At 45.2% G+C, this 9,392-nt stretch overlaps 1 long non-coding RNA gene across 1 annotated transcript; it reads left to right on the plus strand.

The window, feature by feature from the left end:
- The first annotated feature begins 1,930 nt into the window (after positions 1-1,930).
- On the plus strand, positions 1,931-8,995 carry LOC116979839. The gene is made up of 3 exons (XR_004413783.1): positions 1,931-1,973; positions 3,357-3,472; positions 8,702-8,995. It is a non-coding gene; the product is annotated as an uncharacterized LOC116979839 (long non-coding RNA).
- The last annotated feature ends 397 nt before the right edge of the window (positions 8,996-9,392 follow it).

A 9,392-nucleotide genomic window follows, 5' to 3' on the forward strand; every position in this document is an offset into this window, starting at 1 on the left:
CAGAAGAACCGCTTTGCTCTTATACTCAACTCCTCTTGTTATGAAGGCCGACATGCCATTAGCTTTCTTCACTGCCTGCTGTACCTGCATGTTTACTTTCAGTGACTGATGTACAATGACACCCAGATCTCGTTGTACTTCTCCTTTTCCTAACTTGACACCATTCAGATAATAATCTGCTTTCCTGTTCTTCCCACCAAAGTGGATAACCTCACATTTTCCCCATTAAACTGCATCTGCCATGCATCTGCCCACTCACCCAACCAGTCCAGGTCACCCTGCATCCCCATTGCATCCTCCTCACAGTTCCCACTGCCACCCTGCTTTGTGTCATCTGCAAATTTGCTAATGTTCCTATTAATCCCTTCATCTAAATCATTAATGTACATTGTAAATAGCTGCGGTCCCAGCACCGAGCCTTGCGGTCGCTGCCTGCCATTCTGAAAGGGAACCGTTAATCCCTACGCTTTGTTTCCTGTCTGCCAACCACTTTTCTATCCATGTCAGCACCCTACCCCCAAAGCCATGTGCTCTAATTTTGTCCACTAATCTCCTATGTGGGACCTTATCAAATGTTTTCTGAAAGTCCAGGTACACTACTTCCACTGGCTCTCCCTGGTTCATTTTCCAAGTTACATCCTCAAAAAATTCCAGGATTAGTTTAGCATGATTTCCCCTTCGTAAATCCATGCTGACTCGGACCGATCCTGTTACTGCTATCCAAATGTGCGGCTATTTCATCTTTTATAATTGACTCCAGCATCTTCCCCACCACCGATGTCAGGCTAACTGGTCTATAATTCCGTGTTTTCTCTCTCCCCCGCCCTTTCTTAAAAAATGGGATAACATTAGCTACCCTCCAATCCACCCTCAATATAAACGCTCGTATCCGCACACCTCATTTCAAATTTGCCCCTCCCCCCCCTCACCTTAAAGCTATTCCCTCGAGTATTTGATATTTCCACTCTAGGACAAAGGTTCTGACTGTCTACCTATCCATCTACCTGTCTGACTGTCTACCTGTCCATCTACCTGTCTGACTGTCTACCTGTCCATCTACCTGTCTGACTGTATGCCTATCGCAATATTCCCGCAACCTCCGGCGTTCCAGAGAAAACAATCCAAGCCTGCTCAAACTCTCCCTGTAGCTAATACCCCCCCTGTTTCCAAGCACTATTGTGGTAAACCACCCTCCACCCTTTAGAAAAGCACATTTACTGTAATGGGGCGACCAGAACTGCACAATGTCACAAATGGGGCCTAAGCGTATTTATTGTGATTCTGTACATGCAAATAGACTTACTTTTGTATTAAAAAATATGCGGTCTCATCCCCGGGTCGCGGGAGAGGGAGTGGTGTCCATGGGCAGCTTGGCCGCTTTCCGCCACCGCTGGACACTGGAGGGGCTTGTCATTATTTGATGAAAGTGACAGCGATTTGGCTGATACCTATATGTATATTTCTTATTTTAGACACTTATCTCCGTAGAATAGTGTTTTCACTGTAATTTTGTGCCTGTGAATATACCTACTTTTGCAACAACAACAAAAAGGGGCCTCACAAATGTCCTGCAGAGCTGTACCATAACTTTCCAGCTCTTACATTGTGCGGTGTCTTCAACCCAAAAATCTTTACCGTAAATCAAAAAATGCGAACTTTAATTCAACCACAGACCTGCACCCCTCTGCTGCCTGCACAGCCCCGCTCTTGCTAATCTTGCAGAATTATCACACCGTCCCCAACCAGAGATTTACAAATGAAAATAGAAGCGCATGTGCTGCAAATCCGATTGTAGAGATGTTGCCTGGCCCGCTGAAAGATTTACAGATAACTAGTTACTGTTGGCAACGGCTGCACAGAGTATTGAGATGGTTCGGTAAGATAATCGCTGACAGGCAGCGTGTGTGTGAGTCTGCGCCCGCGCCTGCGTGTTGGAGGCAGGCATGGCCGTGGACCAAAGAGCGAAGCAAAATGTAAGTAACCAAATACGTCTTTCTTGCGACCAAATAAGCAAAATAAAGAGGCTGCAGACACTGGGAACTTGAGCAAAACACAAAGGAACTCAGCGGGTTAGGCAGTATATGTGGTGGGAAGTGGATTGGCAACGTTTAGCGTTGGGACCTCTCTTCAGTCAAACTGATTCCGATGACGAGCCCCGATCTGAAACATAGCCTGTCCATTCCTTCCGCAGATGCCGACCGACCCCTAATTTCTCCTACCACTTTGTTTAAGTAAGATAAAAAGGCTGTTAGTCCAGTTGTCTCAAATTTTCTCTTCTGGCTTCCCCAATGACGCGCCGCCATTTGCACGTTTTTGGAGTGCACGGTCACTAAACAATGAGGGGACTATTTATTTCCGGAGCACGACTTTTCTGGAGTCCAGGAGAGAGACATTTGGCAACTGCGGAGCACGTTAAACAGATACTCTTTCCGCGGGTTAAGCAGATGCAGACATGCTAGGTTATGCCGATAGCGTCACACTCTCAAACAGGTGTGTGCGGTGAATAACCGCGAAAGTTTCCAAATGTTCATCAAATAGCCAAGTTCTAGAGGAAGCTCGCAGGGTCAAAGAGCATATGGGGAGGCAAATATATGGTGGACATGACCCGCATTAACATGTGGCTCCACAGATATTGCTTTGGCCTCTGGATTCTTTCAACAATTTGTTTTGTTCCAGATCCCAGGAATTGTAGACTCTTGTGCTTCCAAATGAGTTCATAAGTCATAGGATCAGAATTAGGCCTGTCGGCCCATCGAGCCTGCTCCGCCAATAGATCACCGCTGATCTATCTTTCCCTCTCAACCCCATTCTCCTGCCTTCTCCCCGTAAACCTTGACGCCCTTACTAATCAATAATTTGTCAATCTGCGCTTTAAAAACACCCAATGACTTGGCCTCCACAGCCGTCTGTGACAATGAATTCCACACATTCATCACCCCCTGGCTAAGGAAATTCGTGTTCATCTCCTTTCTAAAGGTACGTCCTTTTATTTTGAGCTGTGGCCCTTGGTCTTGAACTCTCCCTCCCGTGGAAAACCTTTGTTCGCATCTACTCTATCCAGGTATTTCACTATGAGGTATGTTTCCATGAGGTACCCCCCCCCCCCCCCCCCCCTCCAGGTAAACACCAGCGAGTACAGACCCAGAGCCGCCAAACGCTCATCGTAAGTTAAGTAATGGGCCTCGGACATATGCAGTGCAATACATCGCCTACAATCATTTAACATATCGGTATGAACATAAGGAAGCAATGCGTTGCAGAAATTAGAGTGGGGAAATGTTACCAATAATCTGGTGTTTGCTTGCATCCAACTTGCATAATTTTGTATTCTTTTACGTTGGCATTCTGAAATTAAGGGCGAAAGAAACAACGAAACACGTGCCAGTGATGTTGAAGGAGGAGGGGAGCATCTGAGCTCCAGATAACATGGACCCTCACAGCGAAGAGGAAAATCTGCCGTAATTTTCCGACGGTAATTTCTAGAAAGAAGGAGGAACATGGGTGGAGTAGAGGCGCAGCTGGTAGAGCCACTGCCTCACAGCTTCAGAGACCCGGGTTCGATCCTGAACTCGGGTGCTGTCTGTGTTCAGTTTGCACGTTGTCTCTGTGACCGCGTGGGTTTTCTTCGGGTGCTCCGGTTTCTTCATACGCTTTCCAAAGACGTGCGGGTTTGTAGGTTAATTGGCTTCTGTAAATTGTCCCTCGTGTGTAAGCAATGCGAAAGTGAGATAATATAGAACTAGTGTGAACAGGTGATGGATGTTCCGCGTGCAGTCGGTGGGTCGAAGGGTCTGTTTCCGTGCTACATCTTTCAATTCAATTCGTGGAGAAATCTAAAAAAATTGATTTTTAGATTTCTAGCAATCTCTGAATTGATTCTGGGGAAAGGATCAAAGGATAACAACAATAGTTGGATAGAGTTGGGTTATTAGTGGCTGGGGTCAGGTGGTCAAGTTTAGATTTATTATTAACACATGTGCCGAAGTTCAGTGTAAAGTGTGGTGTTGCATGCTATCCAAACAGATCGAATAATATTGTTGATAAATTCAGTCAATTCCAACTCGAGTACTGTGTAGAAAGGAACTGCAAATGCTGTTTTTTTTTTTTTTAACCGAAGAAAGATACAAAGTGCTGGAGTAACTCAGCAGTTCAGCTGGCATCTGTGGAGAAAAAAGATGGATGTCGTTTCGGGTCGTTTCGAGTCTGGAGAAGGGTTCCGGCCGGAAACGTCACCCAACCTTTTTCACCATGGATAATGCCTGAACCGGTTCGTTATTCCAGCATTTTGTGCCTCTCTTCGGTAAAAAACAAAATTGGTAGAGGAAAGGGAAATATATAGAGTGCAGAATATTGTTCTCAGCAATGTAGCGCATCAGTTCCAGAGACAGGGTCCAATGTCCGCAATGGGGTCGAGAAAAACCGGAGAGTATCCTACCTTATGGAAGGACCGTTCAGAAGTCTGATAACAGAGGGGAAGAAGATGGTGTATCCTGGGATATTGATTTAGGACATTTGAACGTCGGCAGAATCGGGAGTGATTGGAAACTTCGAAACTTCAAGTGTTTGGCAGGATCTGGATTCATGATCAGGATGAAATATTGCTGAAGAAAGTATGCTGTTGAGAAAATTGGATTTACTATTTACAATATACATCAATGATTTTGATCTAGAGATTTAAAGTATCATTAGCAAATTTGCAGATGACACAAAGCTGGGTGGCAGTGAGGAGGATGCTATGAGAATGCAAGGTGACTTGGACAGGTTGGGTGATGGGCAGATGCATGGCAGATGCAGATTAATGTGGATAAATGTGAGGTTATCCACTTTGGTAGCAAAAACAGGAAGGCAGATTACTATCTAAATGGCGTTAAAGTTGGGAAAAGGGGAAGTACAACGGGATCTGGGGGTCCTTGTTCATCAGTCAATGAAAGTAAGCATGCAGGTACAACAGGCAGTGAAGAACGCGAATGGCATGTTGGCCTTTATAACAAGAGGAGTTGAGCATAGGAGCAAAGAGGTCCTTCTGCAGTTGTACAGAGCCCTAGTGAGACCACACCTGGAATATTGTGTGCAGTTTTGGTCCCCTAATTTGAGGAAGGACATTCTTGCTATTGAGGGAGTGCAGCGTAGGTTTACAAGGTTAATACCTGGGATGGTGGGACTGTCATATGCTGAGAGAATGGAGCGGCTGGGCTTGTATACTCTGGAGTTTAGAAGGATGAGAGGTTATCTTATTGAGACATATAAGATTATTAGGGGTTTGGACACACTAGAGGCAGGAAATGTTCCAGATGTTGGGGGAGTCAAGAACCAGGGGTAAAACATTTAGAACGGAGACGAAGAAACACTTTTTCTCACAGATTTGTGAGTCTGTGGAATTCTCTGCACCAGAGGGCGGTGGAGGCCGGTTTTCTGGATACTTTCAAGAAAGAGCAGGATAGGGCTCTTAAAGATAGCGGTGTCAGGGGGATATTGGGAGGAGGCATGAACGGGGTATTGATTGGGGATGATCAGCCATGATCACATTGAATGGTGGTGCTGGCTCGAAGGGCCGAATGGCCTACTCCTGCACCTATTGTCTATTAATTGATAAACAGTAATAATATCCGTATTCTGAGAATTAGATGTGAACAAAAATTAAAAACCTTTCGCCGATGGTTTGGGATAGATATGCATGAACGAATAAGACTAGATCAAAGGAAGGTCAGTCTAAAAAGGGGCCCGGATCTGAATGGTCGCCGACCTACATTCATCTGAAATGCTGTCTTACCCTCTGAAATACTCTACCGGTTTGTGTCTTTTTTTGGAAACCAGTTATTTGTGTCTGCATATAAGTGAGGCCACAAATAAATATTTCTCACCTGAATCATCAAAGATAAAGGGCACTGCGTGTGAAACATTAAGGAAACATTTAGAAACATGTAAATCTGGGGCTTTACCTTCACAATATCCAGAATTTTAGAGCTCACAGGAGCAAATTCGATCCATGTGATATGAAGCCAAGATTTAAAAAAGAACACGAGGAACTTATTTTTTAGATGGTGGTGGATGTATGGAATGCGCTGCGAGGAGGTAGTTGAGGCAGGTTCCATAACAGCGTTTAAAATCAATTTAGATAGGTATATGTGTAGGCCAGGTTGAGAGGGATGGGGGCCAAACGCAGGCCGGTGGGACTAGTGTTGACGGAGCATGTTGGTCGGCGTGGGCAAGTTGGGCCGAATGGCCTAGCTAAGATTCTATGACTCTTGTTTAAGGCATGACTCAAATCGGTTTACTGATAAACAGGAACTGCTCGGATCGTTTTAATGTCTATGGTCACTGGAAGTCACACGCCCCACCCCTTAAAGATTGTTATTGCAAACGTTTTGCCCAAAATGGTAATAGTGTTTGCTATTGGTGTATGGATTCCTGTAAGCTCAGTAAAACTTTCATAGCTCATTGCCAGCCGATATTTCACAGCATTCTTCCGGTGAATTAAATGAGCGCCGTCTAGCAGCAAGCTGCGCTGCATTTTTCCAAAGATCCAGCGGTGGAATTCGCTTTCGTCCAGCAGATGCTGCGGCTGTGGATACTCGTGCTGGCCCTGCGAATCTCAAGTCGAGCACAAGGTATCGAGCGGTACCGTGGCGCAGCGGGTAGAGCTGCTGTCTCACAGCGCCAGAGACCCGGGTTCGATCATGACCTGGGGCGCTGTGTGTGTGGAGTTTGCAAGTTGTCCCCTTGACCGCGTGGGTGACCGCGTGGGTGACCGCGTGGATTTCCTTCGTGTACTCGGGGTTTATCCCACGTCCCAAAGCTGTGCGGGTTTGTAGGTTAACTGGCCGAATGCTGCCCGGATTTATCATGTTTAGGTTTAAATGTAAGTTTATTAGTGAAAAGCTATGTTTTGCATGCAATTCAAGCAGATAGGATAGACCATACATACATACAATTAAGTCAAACTCAAGTACAATATAGAGAGCGAAGGGGGAGATACTGAGTGCGGAACATAGTTCTCGGCATTGCAGCGCATGAGTTCCAGAGACAAAATCCAATTTCCACAATCGGGGACAGGTGATTCGGGTAGTGCCTTCGTTTATGAAAGTTCCGGGAGCTTTGCTGAGGAGTGACCTGACTGCGGTATACAAATAATAAATAGAGTGCAAAGAGTGGGGTGGACACGACAAACGTTTGCTCTTAACAAAGATTTAAGCTATTTGTTTAAGAAGGAACTGCTTTGCTAGATGGATTTCATAAAAACATAGAAAGAGACGTAGAAACATAGGTGCAGGAGTAGGCCATTCGGCCCTTCATCGCCATTCAATATGATCAGGGCTGATCGTCTAAAATCAGCACCCCATTCCTGCTTTCCCCCCCATATCCCTTGATTTCTTTAGCCATAAGAGCTACGTCTATCTCTCTCTTGAAATTTAAACGGAATTTGTGGAAGATTTATTTGACCCGGAGGGTGTTCGTAACCGGGAAAGCAGAGCCTGAATCAATATTTATATGAATTCTTGAAATGTCGAGGGATAGACGGTCAGGCTCGGTAATGGGTAATAGGTTTAACGTCGACATACAACACACACATGATGGGTAGTATTGATGTTTTCGTTTCGTACGGCGCTGTAACTCTCGGAATCCATCATAGGACTTAATTGGTATTTTTAAATCATATTTGTGTAATTGTCTCTGATGTTAACGCGCATAAGGTATCTTGGTAATCTTATTGGAAAATTTCATCGATATCGGAAAAGTTTATATATAGTTTATATATCTTCCATATATTGTTTATGGAAGAATTCCGGAACAAATGCAGCTCCAATATTGAGAACATAACGGAGGGAATATTAAAACATTGAGAAGTTAGGGTGAATGCACAGAGTCCTTTACCCAGAGGGGGGGAATCAGGGACGTGAGGCCACAGATTTAAGCTGAGAAGAAAATAATGAATAAGAACCTGAAGGACAACTTTTTTTCGGTGGGTATATGGAACGAGCTGCCAGAGTAGAGAGTTGAGGCAGGTACTATCATAACGTTTATAAACATATGGATAGATACATGGATAGGATATGTTTGGAAGGTCGACGGGACCACTGTGGTTGGGGAATGATGGTTGGCGTGGCAGGTTGGGCTGAAATTACCGTTTCCACAAAATATAGTTATTTTCACTATAACAAAATGTAAATTAGATCCAAATTTGTCTTGGTTAGCGAAGATAATGTGTATGGTGGTGGAACGTCTGACTAGAGGTCTCTGACCAGTTGGCGGATCCGTTTTATGATCTTTGTTGTTCGTAATTGTATATCGATGAGTGGGTGGAAATGTTGATTAAATTGAACCGGCAATGATTGAGCAGAGGCAGCACAGCTTTGTGAATGGGAAATCGTGCTTTAGTTATCGAGGGGGTGATTTGAGGGCGCGGAAAAGGTAACTGGTCACCGCGGCGTGGTTTATTGGGATTTACAGAAAGGAGAGGTTTACAACGAGGCATACAATCAGTAAAATTAATCAGGACACAGAAACGTCGGAGAAATGGGAGGGGGGGGGGGGGGGCGGGGGGGGGGGGGGGGGGGGGGGGGGGGGGGGGGTCTGAGAGAGAGGGAAAGCAAGTGTTACTTGAAATTAGAGAAATCAATATTCCTACCGATACGTTGTAAGCTACCCAACGAAATATACTTCAGGTTATGTAAACCGCTTTTCTCTTGCCTTTAAAAAAAAGATTTTAGACAATTGAGATTGGTGGGACCGGAAGGACCTTGTGGCGGAGATTTAGAGATTCGTTACAGAGGCCAGTGGATGTCAGTCTGCACCACCCATTGGGATGAAAGCTATGGAGAAATCGTCTGTAGACAGGTTGGATGCAACCTCTACGACGCGCTACTAATCAAACCTATCTCGCGCAAAGATGGGCCGCTTTTGCTGGACAAAGTTCAATGCAACGGAACTGGTATTTCATCCTCGGGCTGTTCGTTCACTGTCTCCAACGCGAAGGACTGCGAAAGTGGGACGATTGTAAGCATCTATTGTAAAGGTAATTATATCGTTGAATTTTGTTAATTATTCTGGTTCATTTAGCTAATCGTTCGCGTTAACGCTGCCAAGAGGTTCTGTATTTTTACAAGCACAACCTGACATACTTGAGCAAAACATGAAGTGCTGGACAATTCAGCGGCTCAGGCAGCATCTGTGGAGGGAATAGACAGACGACGTTTCGGGACCCTTCTTCAGACTGGAATTGTGAAGAGAAAGCCTGGGAAGTCTAGGGGCTAGTGGAGTCAACGAGGAGCTAATGGAGTCAACGGATATGGGGAGAAGGCAGGCACGGGTTATTGATAGGGGACGATCAGCCATGATCACAATGAATGGCGGTGCTGGCTCGAAGGGCCGAATGGCCTCCTCCTGCACCTATT

This window comes from Amblyraja radiata, chromosome 13 (genome assembly GCF_010909765.2).
Source record: "Amblyraja radiata isolate CabotCenter1 chromosome 13, sAmbRad1.1.pri, whole genome shotgun sequence".
NCBI classification, from domain to species: domain Eukaryota; kingdom Metazoa; phylum Chordata; class Chondrichthyes; order Rajiformes; family Rajidae; genus Amblyraja; species Amblyraja radiata.